The following is an 18,833-nucleotide window of genomic DNA, read 5'->3' as shown; positions in this document are numbered from 1 at the left end:
GTATTACAGCGTCTTAGCATCTATGCTTCTACTCTGGGGTGGGGTGCAATTGAGTCAACAGCAGAATTCCATCACATAAGTATCAAGTTCGAGGCCAAGGTGCAAAGCTACACCACGCATCTTAATGGCGGAAAGTCTTTTGGTAAAGCTGAAGGTATAATTATTTCTGAGGCTTATCCTAAGTTGTAGATAGAAAAATACCTTCCTCGTGTGACATCAGATGCATAGTGAAGAGCCACATAGTGATTTGTCTGCAAAATCGGGGCCACATCCACATGCCAACTTCACGGAGGCAATGGGCCTTGTTATGAAATCTTTTAAGACTCAATGTAAAGTCCAAAACAAAGTATTAAACAAGAAAAGTCAGGTACACGTCACATATTTATGAGGAAGGAACCAGAAGGAAATCAAAGAAGTCTATACAATCTAATTACTATAAAAATTACTATTGTATACTAACAAAAATTACAGTTTGGTTCAAAGTACTGAGGGGACAGCTACATCTGTAAAGAGCATTTAAGCATGAAGACCTGAGTTCACACCCCAGAAGCCATATAGTAGTCCAGATATGGTAGCATGCATTTGTAATCTCAGCATTAAAGAGGCAGAGGCAGGTGGGCCCCTGGAGCTCAACAGCCAGATAGCCTAGCCTTTTTTGAAAGCCCCAGACAAGTGAGAGATCACACACACACACACACACACACACACACACACACACAAGTTGATGACTCCTTAGGAACAATGATACTTAAGGCTATCTTCTGTTACATGTACACATAAACACATGCATACATGTAAACATATACATTTGGATAATCTCTTGTGCACTGTGAAAAGGGTGTCTTTGTATTATACAAGTGCTGTTTTTCTGCACTTTCAGAGATTTGAGGATAGGCAGGACTTTGGTATCGTTATTGTTATGAAGCATCACCAGTCTCAGTGTTTTGTAAACACCTTCTCCATCACTTTCCGATTGGTTTAATAAAGAGCTGAAGGAGCAAATCAGGAGAGGATGGGTGGGACTCCCCAGCAGACAGGAACTCTGGGAAAGAGAGAGAAGTGGGAGATTGGCCAGGCAGATGGAAGAAGAAGCAAGTGCCAGGATGGAGGGAGAGGTAACTAACGAGCCACGTGGCAGAACTTAGATTAGAACAAACAGGTTAATTATATTATATGAGATAATTGGGAAATACCCTACGCTAAGGCCTGAGCTACATAAATAAATAGAAGTCTCTGAGTCATTATTTGGGCGGCTGACAGTCAGAGACGATCCTTCGGGTACATATCCACACATATCAACTGCCTGTGATCATCACTAAACTATGGAAAACAAAGTAATGGTCCAGGATGAACTGTGGTAGCAACTTTGACTCCCAATGTAGAGACTGGATGAGAAATGTCATTCTACTGTCAGGATCCTTTCCAATGTTCAGTCTACACTTTGGTGGCTGGAGTTCTTTGACAGCAATTGTCTTCCAGTCCCCCAGGCCCTACGTGCTTACATTTGAGAGACTCCCCCCCCCCCCGCCCAGTTGTTTTTACAGTCAGTTTTATTGTATGGGATTTTCATGTATTAAAATTTACCTTTCTGTCATACAGTTTGACAAGTCTTGACAACCCCCACAGTTGAATGGCTGCCTGTACTGTGAATGCTTAGAACTCTCAAGTTCCCTCCAACTAATTCCCTCATGCCTCACTTCCCGTCTCTGAAACTGTTGGTTGGTTCTGTCCTCACAGGTTCCCTTTTCCGGGAACACCATTTAACTGGAATTCTCTTGTTGCATCCTTTTGAGTCTGCCTTCAGACTCTGAGAGGAATCAATTGTTTGCATCAATCAGTAATTTATCCCTTTTACTATGCGGATGTTATTAGTCTGTTCATTCATTCCCCAGGTGAGGGGCATGTTGATTGTTCGCAGTTCTTAACAATCAGAAATAAAGCTGTCACCAGCACCGTGTGGAGGTTTTCATGAGTATATAGCTTTTCATTTCTCTTGAGTTTATGCTGAGTCTTGTGATCCCATTGTCAAGGGATACCTCCATATTCTACCCTTTATCCTCTCTCTCTCTCTCTCTCTCTCTCTCTCTCCAGTATTATTAGCTGTTCATACTGATCATTGCTTTTGTCCCTTCCCACTGGTCTCCTGTTTGTTTTTTTTTGTTTTGTTTTGTTTTTTGTTTTTTTGTTTTTTACAAAATATGGATACTTCCTGTGATTCTTAATCCTGTCACTCACAGCTTCATTTACATAACAAGAAGTCTTCAATCCAGACACAGAACATTCTGCTGACCTGAGAAAGGGGAACTTAATGATGCTTCCATATCATGTAGATGATACATCAATATTGAGAACTCTCAAGTACATTCTCTAAAACTTAGGAGTATGAATGTGAGAAGCACAAAAGCCCTAAGTCAAACTCGAATGAGAGAGGGGTGGAGTTTATTGCACATGTCTTTCAGCTTGGAGAGGAGAGAGAGAAGAAGGGCCAGTTCCTGCTGGGTGTGGATGCTGTGCCTGCAAACAGATGGCTGCATTCAGAGTTTAATGCTGTAATGACAGGCCAGAAATAATGCAAACCAGAGATTCCTACAGAGGATTGAGGGGAAATGTAGAGAGGGGAAAAAGAGGTGTGAATGAAGAGATTTCAAGTCTTTAGCACCATGCTGGACCATATGGAACAGTCTTTGTTCTATTTAAAATATTTTCATGTATTCTATTTGGTATTTGTTTGTGTATTGTTGTCTTAATAATGGATTTAATGGAGATTTGAATGGCTGGTAAATCTGTGCTTGCGGCCACACTGCATGCATGGTAATGGAATGTATTCACAAGATCACTGGACAGGCCAGACTCTAGGCTCATATGCCAGCCAGCTTTAGAGGGGATAGAAGTCTCTCCAGAGTGAGGGACACAGTTTTGGAGCCACATAGCCAGAGAGTTGGTGAGGGACATTCGGGGAATGTTGCTCTTAATGCTTCCTTTTCTGAGAAGACATGTGTTGGTGATTTATGGAGAAGAGTCTGGTTGACCAGATGGCTGAATTGTGGGCAAATCCCATCCCTGATCTACTTATCTCAGAAGTCAATGTCAAAGGCAACAATAACTTAACCTCAAGCCCAAAATACCTTAACCTGCCACTGTTCTAGTCAAACTGAATTCCTGGATCCTGAAGACAAGTGAGGGAATGAGTCTCTATTTGCATAAGTTGGAATCATAAGGGTTAAGGTGTACTTCTATGAAGGACAGACTTCATGGTCCACTAGAGATCACCTCTCATTATGATCCTGGTAGTAAGATGCTGCCCATTGTCCCCAAAGATACTTGATGTCTTTCTTCTGCTCTGTGCTCATGGCAACAGGGCTCTTGGGTTTTTTTCTGATTGGTTTGTACTATTGTACAGGCCTGGGAGTGAACACAGCCTTCACCTCTATGCTCCTGTGCCTTTCTTCTCTTCACACATCAGGCCCAAACTCACTCCAGAGAAATCTATGTTGTTGGCACAAAGAAATTGTTGGGTCCCTTCTTCTTCTTTTTAACCTAACCAGGGCTTCCATTGGGAAGCCATTTCAATGTTTTCAACACAAGAGAACCTATTCTCCGTGCTTTGCATAATGTTCTGGATATTTGTAGTAATTAGAATATTTAAAATTTAAGAAAAAAATGAGAGTAATAGACCCACCTGCATTTTTAAAGATTTATTTATTTTTATTTTATGTGTGTAGATATGTGTGTCTGCATGTATGTCTGTGTAGAACATGTGTGAAGTGCTCATGGAGACCAGAAGAAGGTGTCATAGCTCTTGGAACTGGAATTACACACCTTTGTGAGACCATGTGCTAGAAACAGAACCCAGTTCCTCTAGAAGAACAGTCAGTGTTCTTAACCACAGTCTAGTTCCCTGACTGCATTAGAGAAAAAATTTGATGACAAGTCATCAAAGTGACTTGTCTCCTAGAAGTGACCATGCACTTTGCTCACAGTGGGACAAAGGGATTTGAATCTCAGGTAGTTGACTACATTAAAAATATTATTTCATTTTAATATGTGTGCGCACACACACATGCATGTGTGTTTGTCTGATGTCATGTGTGTTAATGCCACAGGACAACTTGTAACTCCTTTTTTTCCACCTTGTGGGGCCTGTGACAGGACTATGTCATCAGAGTTGGCAGCTAGCATCTGAAGCCACTGAGCCTTCTCACAAGCCTTACTCTGACAGGATGTAAGCAAGATAAAATTATGTGGATTTTCCACACAGGAAAAGAAATAAGAAGTAGCATATGTATCTCATTTGCTAGGTATCTGTGGCCAGATCAGCTGATTGTTATGCATCAAAATAGTTCAAACTCCACAAACACTTTCCAATTAGCCTTTGGAAATCAGTGACTATTAGTGGTGATATGTAACTTTTAAAAATCTCAACTTTTGTTATTTTTTTTTAGTGCTTTTTATCTTACTCTGGAAGAATGAAGATCTTACCAGGCACTGATAGAGCTGACAGCCTGGGCAGGCTGCACAAATTACTTAAGTATGTGCTACCCAGAGATTCTGGTGTTTGTGAAAATGTGTGTACACATCATATTTCTCTTAGAGGACAGGAGTCGGGGTATGTGACCACTAGTATATCTTCTTAAATTCCAATTGTAGCCTCATATTATCTAGGCTGTCAGCTACTGTAAATAACAAGGGCAGATCCTCTGCTAGCCACATGTGGCTTCCATGTGCAGAGCTCACCTCTTCTCATATGTTTGATGACAAGTGAAGTCGGCATTTCAATATGGTTAGGGCAAGCTTTCTGGTAGCTTCATGAGCCTCCCCAATGCCCACTCTGGCGTGAAGTACAGATTTAGGACACATGTAGATGTGGTCTTCCACAGACCTGAGCTTGAAATGAAATGCCTGAGCCAAGGGCTCTCCGGTCACATGGCACATGGCCATTCTTCTGCCCAAGTGCATGGTTACAAGGTTGCAGGTGGAATGAATTATACAGTCAGATAGACTGTCTGAAAGTCATGAGGGAGGTAGTTGGTCCCATCACCTCTTTTCTCCTATAGTTCACCAAGACATCCTACTGCAGCTACAGATGTTTTGCAAGTACATGCATGGCCAGATTTAGAAAGCCATAAGAAAATGGCTGTCTTATATCCCGGGTTGTGTTGTCAAGTGTCTCCGTGAGACATCTAAAGGGAACAGGCTCCTTCACTCAGTCTAGTGCTCTCTTGACATTTCTGTTATCATGGTCCTGAAGTGCAGAGGTAACTTGGAATGTTCCAGAAAGATCCCAAGTTCCTACACTGGAACACTCATGGACACGTTTTGAGGCTGGTACGAGTACACATAGCTCTTTCCCTGTCTTTATGTGTTTAAAAAACTTAGAAATATTTCAAGAATGTTCATATCTCTCCTCCCAGATTATTTTAAAGAGACAGGAGAGCCTTGGTTTGCTGGTTGGTAGAAAGCAATGAGGCCTGAGCATAGCTCTCAGCACAGTACCCCAAGGTCTAAGCACTGTGCCCAACCACATACAGCACTTGTGGCTCCTGAGGATGCTCTGCCAGTGCCTACATCCCCTTCAGCCACCATGAAAGGTTAATGCAGCAAAGAGCATCTGTGGGCTCCCTTGTACCTGCTGCCAGTGTCTGGGCTGCATCCTGAGAAGTCAGAAGAGGAAAACTCTATCATTTAAACCCTTAAACATTTGGGAGCCGAGAGAAAGGACAGAACTGAGTGTCCAGTTGGACTCTCTTGGAGGGGACAGAGGTCTGTGGCTAAGTGATGGCTCCTTCTTACCATGGTGTGACACGGTTGTTTGTTTCCCCAGTCACCATTTTGTTTTATTGTCCCACTAGTACAGGACTGCTGATTTTACGAGCATAACCTAAGATACCAGCCCAGAGCTCAGCTTGGAAAAAAAAAAAAAAAAAAAAAAAAAAAAAAAAAAAAAAAAAAAAAAAAAAAAAAACCCAAGAATTCCCCAGGAGATTATTCTGAGTCATTTGATTCTGCTGTGACCAGCTCTGGGTTTTTAATCCTTCTTGTTTATAATGAGTTTAATCTCTGTCATATTTATCCTTTAGTGAGACAGATCCCACTTTCCCTATGCCTTGCCACGTGACCACATCAGTTAGGCAAAGTGACAGTGGCTTTAAACCCGTCTGTCTCTTGAAAGAACAGTCTCCAAAGGCTTAAGCCTACACCCATAAATAATCTTTGAGGGGCCTTTAAAAGCAAACCCGATAAACAGGATCAGAGAGTGGTGTGAGCAGAGACCACCCTGGGCAGGATAAACCTGGTGTTTTGAAATGGAAAATCAGTTGGTTCCTTCTAAGCCGTTTTGTTTCAGCCTCCTACCTCTGAAAGAAAGAGACATTTGATCCATGCTTTGCAAGTCAGTACTGAGATTTCCCAGGCCCTTGAGTACTTGCTTCTGGCTTGGGAATATTCAGCTTGCAGGTGTCTGGTGTCTCTTGCAGGAATCCGGGCCCTTCAAAGCTGGTCAGACTAGGGATGCCTAGGATGAGTTTTGATGTTAAAAGCTTCCTACCCATCTCAGGGCTGGATTACAGTGGTCACATGTCTTTTTTGTTCTCTCTCTCTTTCTCTGGAAACTGGTAGTTAAATCAGGAGGAAACAAAAGTGAGACTTCCCTGGATCAGGTATTCAAATGTCTGAGACTTGTGGGGGACATCTCATTCAAACTTAGAAAGCCACGAAAGCCATTCTGAACTGTAGTTCAGATTTCAGGTATTTTTTTTTTCTTGCAAATCTGAAGAATGAAATTCAGGAACCACAGAGAGTGAGGTTCAGAGAGAGACAGAGAGATAAAGAGAGAGACAGAGAGACAGAGTGACAGGGAGAGACAGAGAGAAAGGGAGAGACACAGAGATACACAGAGAGACAGAGAGAGACAGAGAGACAGGAAGAGACACACAGAGACACACAGAAACAGAAAGACAGAGAGAGAGAGACAGGGAGAGACAAAGAGAGACTTCAGAACTCCTTTATATCAGCAGTGATTCCCAGAGAGTAGGGTAACATCCAGCTGTTAGTCTGGGATTCTTTAAAGGATAAGCTATCAATCTAGCTGGCCCAACCACAAAGTATTCAGGCGTCTCCTCTGCTTCCATCTTGTTCTGGAGTATAGCTTACAGGAAGGAAGGAAAAAAGAAAGGAAGGAAGGAAGAAAGAAAGAAAGGGAGGGAGGGAGGAAGGAAGGAAAGAAGGAAGAAAGGAAGGGAGGGAGGAAGGAGAAAGATAGCAGGAACCTGGGGTTGGGGAAGGGATGGTGGGTTTGGAGGAGCTGGGGTGGGCAAAACTCTCTTATGGAATTCTTGGCCTCTAGCAGCCATATCTCAGAACTGCTACTGTGGGACCCAGGGGGACCAATGTCACCTCCTGTTCTTGACAGTTGGGCCCCTCCTGTTTCTAGACTTACCCTCCTTGGCTACTCCTGTTCTATGTTTTATACCGTTTAGAGATGTTTTCATTTTCATCTATTACCGTAGTTTGTATACATGGTGTACGTGTGTGAGTGGAGCTCAGAGGACAGTTGTCAGGAACTGGCGTCTCCTTCCATCTCACTTTTGAGGCATAGGAGTGTTAATGAGATGAAGGGACCCCGCATCTGGCTTTCAGATGGATTCTGGGAACTGATATCAGGTGATCAGACATGCGTGGGTTGTTGGTTTGTCTGTTTATTTTTGAGCCATCTCACCAGCCCATTTTGAGCCATCTCACCAGCCCCTACTATTTGGAGAACAAATAAGATATTCAAATCTCCTCAACCCCATCTTAGGGCTGCCCTAACAAGTTCAGTGTCTGAAGGCAGCAGGCAGCTCCTTCTCCATAGCTCTTTAGGCCAGGAGCATGAAATCAAAATACCAGCATCACTATACAGAACCTACCAAGCTCTCTGGGAAGACCTAGCCCCATGCTCCACCCCATCCAGCCCCTGATGTGTGGATGCATCTGTAGTCCCCTCTATATATGGTTGTCTTTGCAATCTTACCAATTCCCTATGCTCCCAGTCATCCCACAATTTAGGTTTTCTAGGTTTCTAGAAACAAGCCCTCTGGAGGGCCACTTGGTTTTGTAATCACCACCAGTGACAGAAGCAGGCACCTTGGATCGTAATCCCGGACTTGTGCCCATAACCCTATGAGACTTGCACCAATCCACATAAGTACTTTGATAACCTGTCTCTAACAATTACCCTTGATGTTCTACTGCCCTGGGCCCTCTTATGCATGGCTCATGCTGCACTGCAGGGACAAGGCCATTCACATGGCCACACTGCCTGGAATCTCCAAAGAAGAGCTGATCACATTCCAGGGAGCTGACAGGGTACCAGATATTGAGGATGGACAACCCAGTTGGCTGTCATACTATATTCTGGACATCCTCTTGCTGAAATGACCTTCATTTGACACAGAAAGAAAACCAGGGCCACTTCTAAATTCTTCATCTTCAAAACACCATCCCTGGAGAGGCCTAGGAACACTTACATCCAAAGCAAAGCCTCCTCAAAGGTCCTTCTATCTCAGCCTGTAGCAGTCCAGTGACCAGTCAGTCACAGTTTCACTCTTGGGTACAGAGAAGCCTGGCTGGTCATTCACTCTCTGTCATAAGGATTTCTATTGACCCTTCTTCAGCCATCAAGGAATGGAGATGGTGCTCAGACAAGTTGGGGACCCAGGCATCGGACCTCAAGGTGGGTTTACAAGACCATCGCTTCCTGGTGTGCTTTGATGAATGTGGAATGGTAGCCAAAAACAGCAGGAGGGGGCTGACGGAACAGAGTTTGATCTCTCTCATCATCACGAATCATTTTTTCTTGTTATACAGGGGCTGAGAGGACCCACAGAATGCTAGGAAGGTATGAAAGCACAGTACTCCAGAGGGCCAGGCTTCCAGCAACAGGCTGTAACAGTGCTGTTAGTCTTCTCATGACTGCCCACCATGGCCCACCCTGTGACTCTCAGCAGCTCATAGCCTGAACCAACTACAGAAACAGTAAAATTCCTGCCACTCCAGGCTGTGGCCTTACAGTGCAGCTGCCTGGGAAGGGACAGCTTGGCCCCTCCCTTGGAGGGCATATGAACTGGCTGCCCTGGGCAACAGACTGTCCAAGTGGACAGTCCTTTAACCTTCTGTACCAGGTGACTCCTTGATGGTGGCATCATCCCCAGGATAGATTAACCCTTTCCCGTTTATGCCAAAAGTTGAGCTATCTAAATCTGGAGCTGCTGCCAGTGGAGGAAGGGGATGGATAGAAAGAGTTGGCTCTCGAGTAAGTTTTAATAGAGCTGCATACTGTTGCGTCAACAAGTTTAGCTGGTTCACTCATTGCAATGCTTCTCTTATTATAGACAGAGCATAGGATGGAAGCTGTTTGCCAAATACAGAAAAGTGTAAATGAGATGATTAAAATCACAGCTGATCACCGTTAACAGTCAGATGCATGTCCCCAGGGTTCCGTTCCTACCAGAATGGCTTAGAGCTAGAGTGTTGCCTGAAGCTGAATGTGTGTGCAAGTTGCCTGAGCAGCTGGTAAAAATCCATGCTCTGAGGTCACTGAGTGTCCAGGGATGTCGAAGATGCTGAGGATGCCGCTGCTTCCAGAAAATGCTGTTGCTTCCAGGAGATGCTGGTCCTTCCAGAAGATGCTGTTGCTTCCAGGAGATGCTGCTGCTTGCAGGAGATGCTGCTGCTTCCAGGGGATGCTGGTGCTTCCAGGGGATGCTGGTCCTTACAGAAGATGCTGTTGCTTGCAGGAGATGCCGTTGCTTCCAGGTGCTTGCTGGTCCTTCCAAAGGATGCTGAGTTTTTCTGGAGGATGCTGATTTTTGGGGGGATTTTTTTATTTTTAAGTACAAAGTTCCAACCCTGGTTTGTCCAAATAAGAGAAGACTTTTAGCTCCCCAGAACCTGTTTTCTCATCTAGAAAATGAGAATAACATCTTCCTGTCCTGTAGAGATTTGATGTAAACAAATGCTACCTTGTATCTGATAACCTGGCACACAGCACAGGTTTGGTAAATTGTGCCAACAGTTAAAATGCTGTAATTATCTCGAGCTCAAGTACACTATGTGGGCAGCTTTTCCTTTTGCCTGCTCTCAGTCAGCATCACATGGTGAGCATTTTCTCAGTGTGCTCAAGTCTCTGGAAACACTGTGTTTCCTACCTGTGCTTTAATGGGCACTGCTGTGAACAACATAAATTATTTGAGCATTTAAGGCATGGAAATAATGGCTTTCTTGTTTTTCTCATAACCCAATAAAACCATGTTGACAAAGTAGCTATTTTTATGAGAGTTCTAGGCTTTTTAAAAAGCGCATTGCACTTTCCTCTTCTGGAAAAACAAGTCATAGGCATTTTTAGAGAAAACAGCTGCAGCAACTTACATGCTCTCAGGCGAGGGGCTCTTTTTTTCTGTTTGAAGTTCAGAGAGTTCTTGGAATCCAATGAGCTCTCAACAGCAATTATAGAGACAGTTATATTGGCACCTCAAAATAAATCCCCAAACCAACCAACCAAGCAAACAAAACAATTATAACTCTAAATTCGAGAATTTTAGACAAAGGCACATTTCATGTCTATTCCCAGTGATGGAGAAAATAGCCACCGAGAAGAAGCTGTGGAGCAGAGGAGTGGTGATGTATTAAGGGAAGATTGCAAACATCCTAGCATTCTCTTATAATTTCATGTTTTCAGCGTTACAGCCAAGAACTCTTTTCCTAGGCATGTGTGCATGTGTCCGTGTGTGTATGCATGCATGTGTGTGTGTATATGGTGTGTGTTTGTGTGTGTGTGTGTGGTATGTCATTTGTGGTGTGTATGTGTATAGTATGTAATATGTGGTATGTGGTGTGTGTGTATGTGTATGCATGTCTGTGGTGTGTGGTGTATGTTATATGTAGTATGTACTGTGTGTGACTGTGAGGTATGTGTATTCGCATGTCTATAGTATGTGGTATATATATGTGTGTGTGTATGTGGTATGGTATGTATTGTGTTTGTGTGTGGTATATAGTGTGTGTTTATGTGTGTGTGTGGTATGTAGTATGTATGATGTGAGTGTGGTATGTGTATGTATGTATTGTGTGTGGTGGTGGTATGTGTGTGTGGTATGTACTGCATGTGTGTGCATGTTTGTGGTATGTGTGTGTGTGGAGTGTGTGTGTGTGGTGTGGTATGTATTGTGTGCGTACATGGTATATAGTATGAGTATACATGTGTGTATGTGTGTGTGTGTGTGTGTTGCATATGTGCCAGTCTGCATGCATATGTGTGAATGTGTTGTCTGTGGATGCCCGAGGTCATCATGAGTTGACATCCTCCTCAGAAGTCATTCACTTTGTTGGGACAGTGTCTTTCGCTGGCCTGGGATCACTGAGGTTAGGCTGTCTGTCTGGTGAACCCCAAGGATCCTTCCACCTCTGCTTCTCTAACACTGGAATAATAGACACACACCACCATATCTGCATAGGCTTTCTTGTTGGTTTGTTTTTGTTTTTAATATAAGTTCTGGGCGTTAGACTCAGGTCCTCATTCTTCTGTGGCAAAACCAAGCTGTCTCCCAAGCTCCCTTTCCAGACATTCGGTGGAACTTAAGTTAACTTTCTAAGAATGACACTGCCCTTGGGTCTTTCTCCACACTCTCTAAGTATACGCCCCCCTCCCCCAGGTTCACAGAAGTCTTCTGGGGACAGGGTTATGTTTACTCAAGTTCTGGGAAAGTCCCCGCAGAATCCATTTGGTCAGACTGGCTACTAAGGCCAGTCACACAGCACGCACCTAGGACAAAATGCTTGGCATAAGCCTGTTATAAATGCTTCTCTGGTTTGGGAGATTAGGTAATTCATAAACAATGAGTTACTTGGCTCCGGGTTGGTTCTAGAGGCCAGAAAGTCCATGACAGTCATCTGCTGAGGCCTCTGATGTGGTCACGGCATAAAGGATGTGCACGCATGAGAGAGAGAGAGAGAGAGAGAGAGAGAGAGAATGAGTAGTCCATGATCCATGAGTGGCTTAATCTATTTTTGACTGCCTTACTTTCTTGCTGTGTTAAAATACCCCGACTAAAGCAAGCAACTTAAGGACAGGCTTTTATTGGCTCACAGTTAAGGTACAGTTCTTCAGGATGGAGAAGTTAAAACAGAGGGAATTAGAAACAGCTTGTGGCACTTCATCCCCTGACATCCCCTGAATGCTGAGACTCAGCCTCCTTTCTCCCTTTTATTCAGTGTAGGACTCAGGCCTAGGGAATGGTGTCCCCAACTGTTAAGCTAGGTCATCCCACTTCAATTAATCTAATCAACATAACTCCTCACAGACATGCCCAGAGACTAAATAATCCCCCACTGATATGCTTGGAGGAGTGACTCCTAGGGGATTTCAGATCTTGTTAAGATGACAATCAACCATCATTATCATGGTCTAGTCAATGCTGGAACATGCTACTGGGTCCTAGCCCTTAATCTCTCACAGCAGGGATTAAGTTTCAACCTAGGTCGGGTGACTAACAGCTAGAGCTATTTCAATCTTGTCAGTCTTCACCTATGGCCACTTCAGGGCTGTGCTTTGGAGGTTAAGCCATGTCTTTGGTTTCTTCTTGAGAACCAACTGCAACCCTGAGTTATATACATTTCTCTCTGAATTCCTGCAAGGGAAATCTGGGAGAAGCTAGGTCTTCTGATCAGGCCTTCTGCTTCAGCAGACCCAGGACTTACAGTCTGACACCCTGTCTTTTTTAATCAGTAATCATGTTTATCCTTGGGGAAGTTGCCAGGACAAATATTATTTCGTTAGTTTTAACATCTGTTCACATGAAATCTGATATTCAAATTCTCCCCAGCCTTGTTCTCTGATAGATACTGTAATGAATGTGCCCCTGGGACGCTCACACCCAGTGTCTGCAGCCAGCCCACAATGTTGTCACCTTCAGAATATGTACTCCTTTCTCCTTGGGTTTCCGAAGCAACACATGTTTGCTTTAAACCACTCAGACAACCGAGATAAACTTGCAAATGAAGATTTTTTTTTTTTGCTTCTTCCTTGAATGGGACCCTTTAGGTGTGGTGTTCAAGAAGGGTCTCTGCTCTCAACGGTCTCTGATAGCTTGCCAAGCTTGCAGATATTTCGACATCTCTTTTCCTTTAGAAAATGTGTTTGAATGCATCCTTGGCAAGCCAGATGCTGCCTTCTGCATCTGAGGGGGAACAGGTCAAGCCAGAGGGATTTAAGCTGAGGGACCCAACCCTCTGGAATACCCTTAGATAGGGCCTCTCAGAGACTTTCCTGGTCATCAGTGGTCTCAAGGTTTCCTCCCAACATTAAAGCCATCAGAGAATGGTCATGGGCAGCAACAGTCATTTCATACAGTCTACCAAGAGTCCTGGATAAATGGTTGGCGGGCACTGTGGCTCTGGTATTAACTGCTTTGTTGGACACCTGGTCAACCCACGGGTGTTGGTTCTGAGAGAAAGTCTAGTAATTGTTCTCCTAATAGTTGCCTCGAATAATTGAGATCTCCTGGTGTCCCAGTGAGGCGAATCACAGGTGAGAAAACGCTGATCACAAACACAAAGGAATACTGCAGTCCCAGACCTGTGTGCTGGCCCTGCAGTCACAGAAGGCATGAAAGAAAAAGGTTCAAAGGTTCTTATGGAGCTGTTACCTCACTCAGCTAGTTAAGGAGTTGAGTGACATTCCTCCGTCTGTGGAGGATGCTGGGTCATGTTTGTAATGTGTATCTTCTGTGTGTTGATCGCAAACACAAACCCCTTGCTCCTTGCCTTCTCCCCTTTCCTCTCCTTCCCACTGTCAGTCTTCATAGACAGCCAGTGGTATCACTTCTACTTTCACGTTACATTCATGTTCTTATGTATTTGCATAAAATCTAGGACCCACATGTGAAAGGTAACATAATATTCATTTTTTTTCCTGAGACTGACTTAATTTATTTAGTGTTATTGTTTCAGGTAATATCCATCTCCCTATATCCCTTGGCTACTCCTTTGCTATTAGACACCTAGGTTGGGCCCATAACTCAGCCCCTGTGGGGAGTGCTGTGGTAAACATTGATAAACAGGGATCTCTGTGATGTGCTGATGTGTCGTCTTCCGGGTAAATACCAGGAGTTGTGTAGATGGATCACATGAAGGAACCAGTTAGTGTGGCGGATGGGAGGGGCGGTAGGGAGTCCTGTGCTCTGGACATGACGTGGGCCTTGCAATCATCATGGATGCTTTCAAGTGTATATTTCAACAGCATCCATCTCTAGACCTTTTAATCTTCCCAAACTGAAAATCTACCCCATTACATGATGACAGTGTGCCTTTGCCTCTCTTGCCATTCTTGGAAACTACCAGTCTACTTTCTATTTCTGTGAATTTGGCAACTCTAGGAACCTTGCATAAGTAAGACTATGATGCTATTTGAGCTTTTACATCTGGCTCCTTTCACTCAGTATAATGTCCTCGGGGTTTGACCATGTCATAATAAATCAGAACTTCTTCCTTTTCAAGACTGAATAATATTCCACTGTATGCATATACCGCATTTTCCGTTAATCTACTGACTGACATGTCTATTGCTTTCACATTTAGCCTTTGCAAACATTACTGTATATATACAATAGCTGTCTCTTCAAGTCCCTGCTTGCACTTTTAAGTCTGTACCCTTAAGTGGACTTGCTAGTGTGACAATCCTCTGTTGAATGCTTTGAGGCATTCCACAGCAACTCTATCAATGGAGTTCTCTCCACCTCTCCATCCTTGTCTACACTCATTAATCTGTTTTCTGTTCACATGGCTGTGAAGTGACATCTCATGCTTTGGATTTGTCATCCCCTAATAACTAGTGGCAAGCATTCCTTCCTGACTAACTTATTGATCAACTATAGACTTTTAGAGAACTATCTGTACATGCCCTTTGCCCATTTAACCAAGAGGGGGCATGTTTTTGCTGTTGTTGTTTCTTTACAGAAGTGCTTCACGCCAGCTAGATATTAAGCTCTCATCAGATGTATACATGTGACTATTTCCCTCTGCTGCTGGTGGCCTTTGCACTGTGTTCACTGTGACCTGTGACCTTTTTGTTTTACTGCGGGCCATTCCTTCACTTTTCCTCTTGTTACTTCTCACACATCATTGCCAGGCATCTCTCGGTGGTTATCCAAGGACCGGACGGAAGTGGGAGAGTACTTTATGGTGAGTCTCTGGCAGCTTTAGTAGGCTGTGACCATAACTGGAAGCTTGCACCCATGTCTATCACTGCTGCTCGCTGCCAAGACTGTGTGAGCTGAGGCCTGCCTCTGTCTCCCCTGCCCTCAAAGAGAGAGCAGCCTTCCACTGACACTCCTTCCCTAACCTCAGACTCCATCAGGGTTCAGCCATCACAGGACCCTGGAGCCCAGTTTTGGGAAGCTAAGCGGGCAAGCTAAGCTAAGTCGTGTAAACACAGACTTCTGTGACCCCTGCCCCATTGGCTGTACATCATATTCAAACATCTGTGTGCACAGCAAGGCCCCACCCCCACCAGAGTGTAGAACACCTCCTAATACTTTGTTCTTTAACAATGCTGTGCATACTCATCTTCATCTTCGTCATTTGGAATATAAGAGTTACACGCTCCAATCCATGTATATTGTGTTTATCTTTGGGTAAAAACAGACGTTTCTGGGGGCTGGTGAGAGGGCTCAGCCAGTAAAGGAGTTCCTTTCTCCTCTTCCCCTCTTCCTCCTTTCTCCTTTCTCATTAGCATTTGACTGCTTCCCAGAGTCCCTACAAACCTTCCCAGAGACTGTCACTTCTAGAAAGCCAGTATTGCTCCTAGAAAATTCCTTGCATCTGATTCCCCTCTTGTCGACATTCCTAGTCCTTTAATTCGACTCAGAGCTGCTGACATATCTTCTTAGAATGGTCTACCTGTCCTCCTGCCCCGATTTCTCTCCTGGCCCCACCCACATCTGCTGCCATCTTCCTCTCTCTGCAATTCTGGTGAGCAGCTTAGACTCTGCCACTGAACTGCTTATGGTTCCAGGTGTTTTCCCCACCATGTCCCAGGAAAAACCCAACACTCTCACCCTGGGTGACAGTGTCCTCTTATCTAAAACTCAGAGGGGTAAGCACACCCCATCCCCCAATACTACGCAGGGTGGGAGAGTAGATTGAAGTGACCTGAGAATTTGTGTACAAAGCCTTAACCAAAATGCAGATGTCTGTGTCTCCCAGGGCTGTCCCACCCCCCACATTATGTAGCTCTGCTCAGGTCATGCAGCTCTGCTCAGTTCAATTTCCTTCCTAAGCTTCCAGAACACTCTGTGACTAAGGTGGAAAAGTAAATGAGAACACACAACATACAGGCTGCGGGGCCCACAGCAGATGACGACAGCTGTGCTGGGGTCAATTCCCAGGTGAGGAGGAGATGCTGGGTGGCTCGGAGGAGGCGAGAGAGCAAGTTCCAAACTAACCAGCAAATCCAATTAGCCAGAGCGGTGGCAGTCCACTGGCCATCCGGTGAGCCCTGGCATTGCCTGCGGTCATCCTCTGAGCTAATACCCTTGGAAAAGATACTTACACTCAGCAGCTGCCCTCAGTTAGACAGGAGGCCCTGCTGTCCATTCAGTGGGAGTTGAGGCCGAGAGCTGCTAAGTAAGCTGTGTTATAAGGAAGAGATGACGTGGGTTTCCCCACATCTGCTTTCTCCATCCAACCAATTTACTTGGATCTTGCAAGAAATTTTAAGAAAGCCGAGCCATCCTGGGGTTCATGAAGGAATGGGCCTTTTATTAGTTTTTGTGTTAAAACAAACATGAGGTGTAGCGGCTGGCGAGAAACTGCTCAGTGGAAGGAGCTGTTTATGGGACATCTACATTTCTCTGATTTCACACGTCTGCTGTATTATTTATTTCATCGTTTTTCTGGGGGCTCCAAAGAAATTGTTTCCCAGAATCCATGTGGCTTTAAGATTCTGGGCACTGCTGTGTCTTGGTTAAGACAGAATCAATCTAGAGGCCTTCTAAAGCCACTGTTCAGGAGTTGAAATTGTTCCCAGAAAGAGCTGAAATAGTACAAAGCATCAAAAAAAAAAAAAAAAATAATCCATGCACGCTCCCTCTGTGATGGATTTGAAATGATGCAATTTTAAAAGTATTAGGAAGTTTCTGTAAACCATGCCACCAGCCACATGGCTGCATCTGTAGATGTTTGGCCACAGGTATTGGTGACAAATCTCCCAGTCCTATTATTCTGAATGTCACATCATCAGAAGTATGGTTCACACTAGAGGCTCAGACAGGGGAACCTATTTCTATACAATGTCCATCCACACCTTCACTGGACAAAGTATGTCCTGACCCGTTGCTACATCCCACATACAGATAGTGGCAGGATTCCTTTGTTGCTGTGATTGTTCCTTTACAGCTATGCTTATAGACTGTAATCAAGTGAAACATCCAAACAGTTGTGACTGCTTGGCAAAAGCTACCGTCAAATTTTCTCTGAGAACACAAGCCACAGGTAGGAATTGATGAGAACCCACAGTAGAATACTGCACTCTCTGGACCGTATCCTTCTCTTTCTGTTGCTCCCACCTCACCCCATCTCTTTATCTTCTGCTGTGCTCTTTAGAAGTTTCCTGAACCCCCTCCCAGTGCCCAGTCAGACAGCTTGAACATTAGCCACACAGTAGCCAGAAGAATTTGTCTCCAGGGACCCGTCACACAGATCCTGAGCAGACATCAGTGTCTATCACATCTGTCCCAGCTCTGCTGGGCACTCTCCCTTGTTCACTTAGAAGATTACAAACTTCTTTTTACCTCTGGAGTTTGAGACTTGCTGTTTCTTCTTTCTGGATCCTTCTCCCAGGCATCTGCTGGTCTGCTAATGTCATTACTCCTAAGAAAACCATCAGTGGCTGATCTAATTTGCACATGTTTTTTTTCTATGTTTTACCCCCTAGTTTCCCTCTCTCTGCTCATATCTTAATGAGAGATGGCACCAGAAATGATGGGTGGGTGACTGTTTGGAGACCAAGTCTAAATTTTGTGATGAGGTCCTAAGACCAGAAGACATTACCACCTCTTTATGGCTGTCTCTTTTACATCACCGGTTCTTGGAGGACCTACCCATCTACCATGTTATAAAGTTGTTCAAATGGCCCTATGGAGAGGTCATATGATGACAAGTGGGGATTTATTTTTTGAGAAGCTGTGTGACTGAGCTGTCTCGACCACAGGACCACACATCCTCAGTCTCAACTGACTTTTTAGATGGATGATTGTATCCCCAATCACACCTTCCCTACGAAGTCTGGAAAGAACTTGAGCCAAGGTGCCCTGCTTATCTACATGTGAATTCCTGTCCACCAGAAATGGCGATGTAATAAATAAGTCCATTGTTTTAAGACATAAAGGTCTGAGGCACTTGTTATGTAACAATCAACTACAGTGACAAGCAATTTCCAAATCCACAAGCAAAAGGACACATTGTTGTATACATTCACGGTCGTAGAGATAGTCATGTCCAGTCAGGACCTCACATCATGCTATTGGACACACCTAATAGTCTGGTCCCAGTGATCACACCCTTGAGATTATGGTCTTTACAGTCTCCCAAGTAACTACGGGTCTTGAGCACAGCACATGGGACTCTGACTCACAGAACCATCTTGACAGCTGCAGGCCAAGGATAGTTCACCAGTCCATTAGTTTCTGTTATTTAGGTGTGATCATTGTTGTATTTTTCTTCAAATTCCATTTCTCTCCTCTTCTTGGTCTGGGATCACTCCCTCACATTTCCCTGGGCATCCTAGATGTAGGCAGACACCA

The sequence above is a fragment of the Arvicanthis niloticus genome, chromosome 17, assembly GCF_011762505.2.
Source record: "Arvicanthis niloticus isolate mArvNil1 chromosome 17, mArvNil1.pat.X, whole genome shotgun sequence".
In the NCBI taxonomy this organism is placed as follows: Eukaryota; Metazoa; Chordata; class Mammalia; order Rodentia; family Muridae; genus Arvicanthis; species Arvicanthis niloticus.
Note: the sequence above shows the minus strand (reverse complement) of the source record.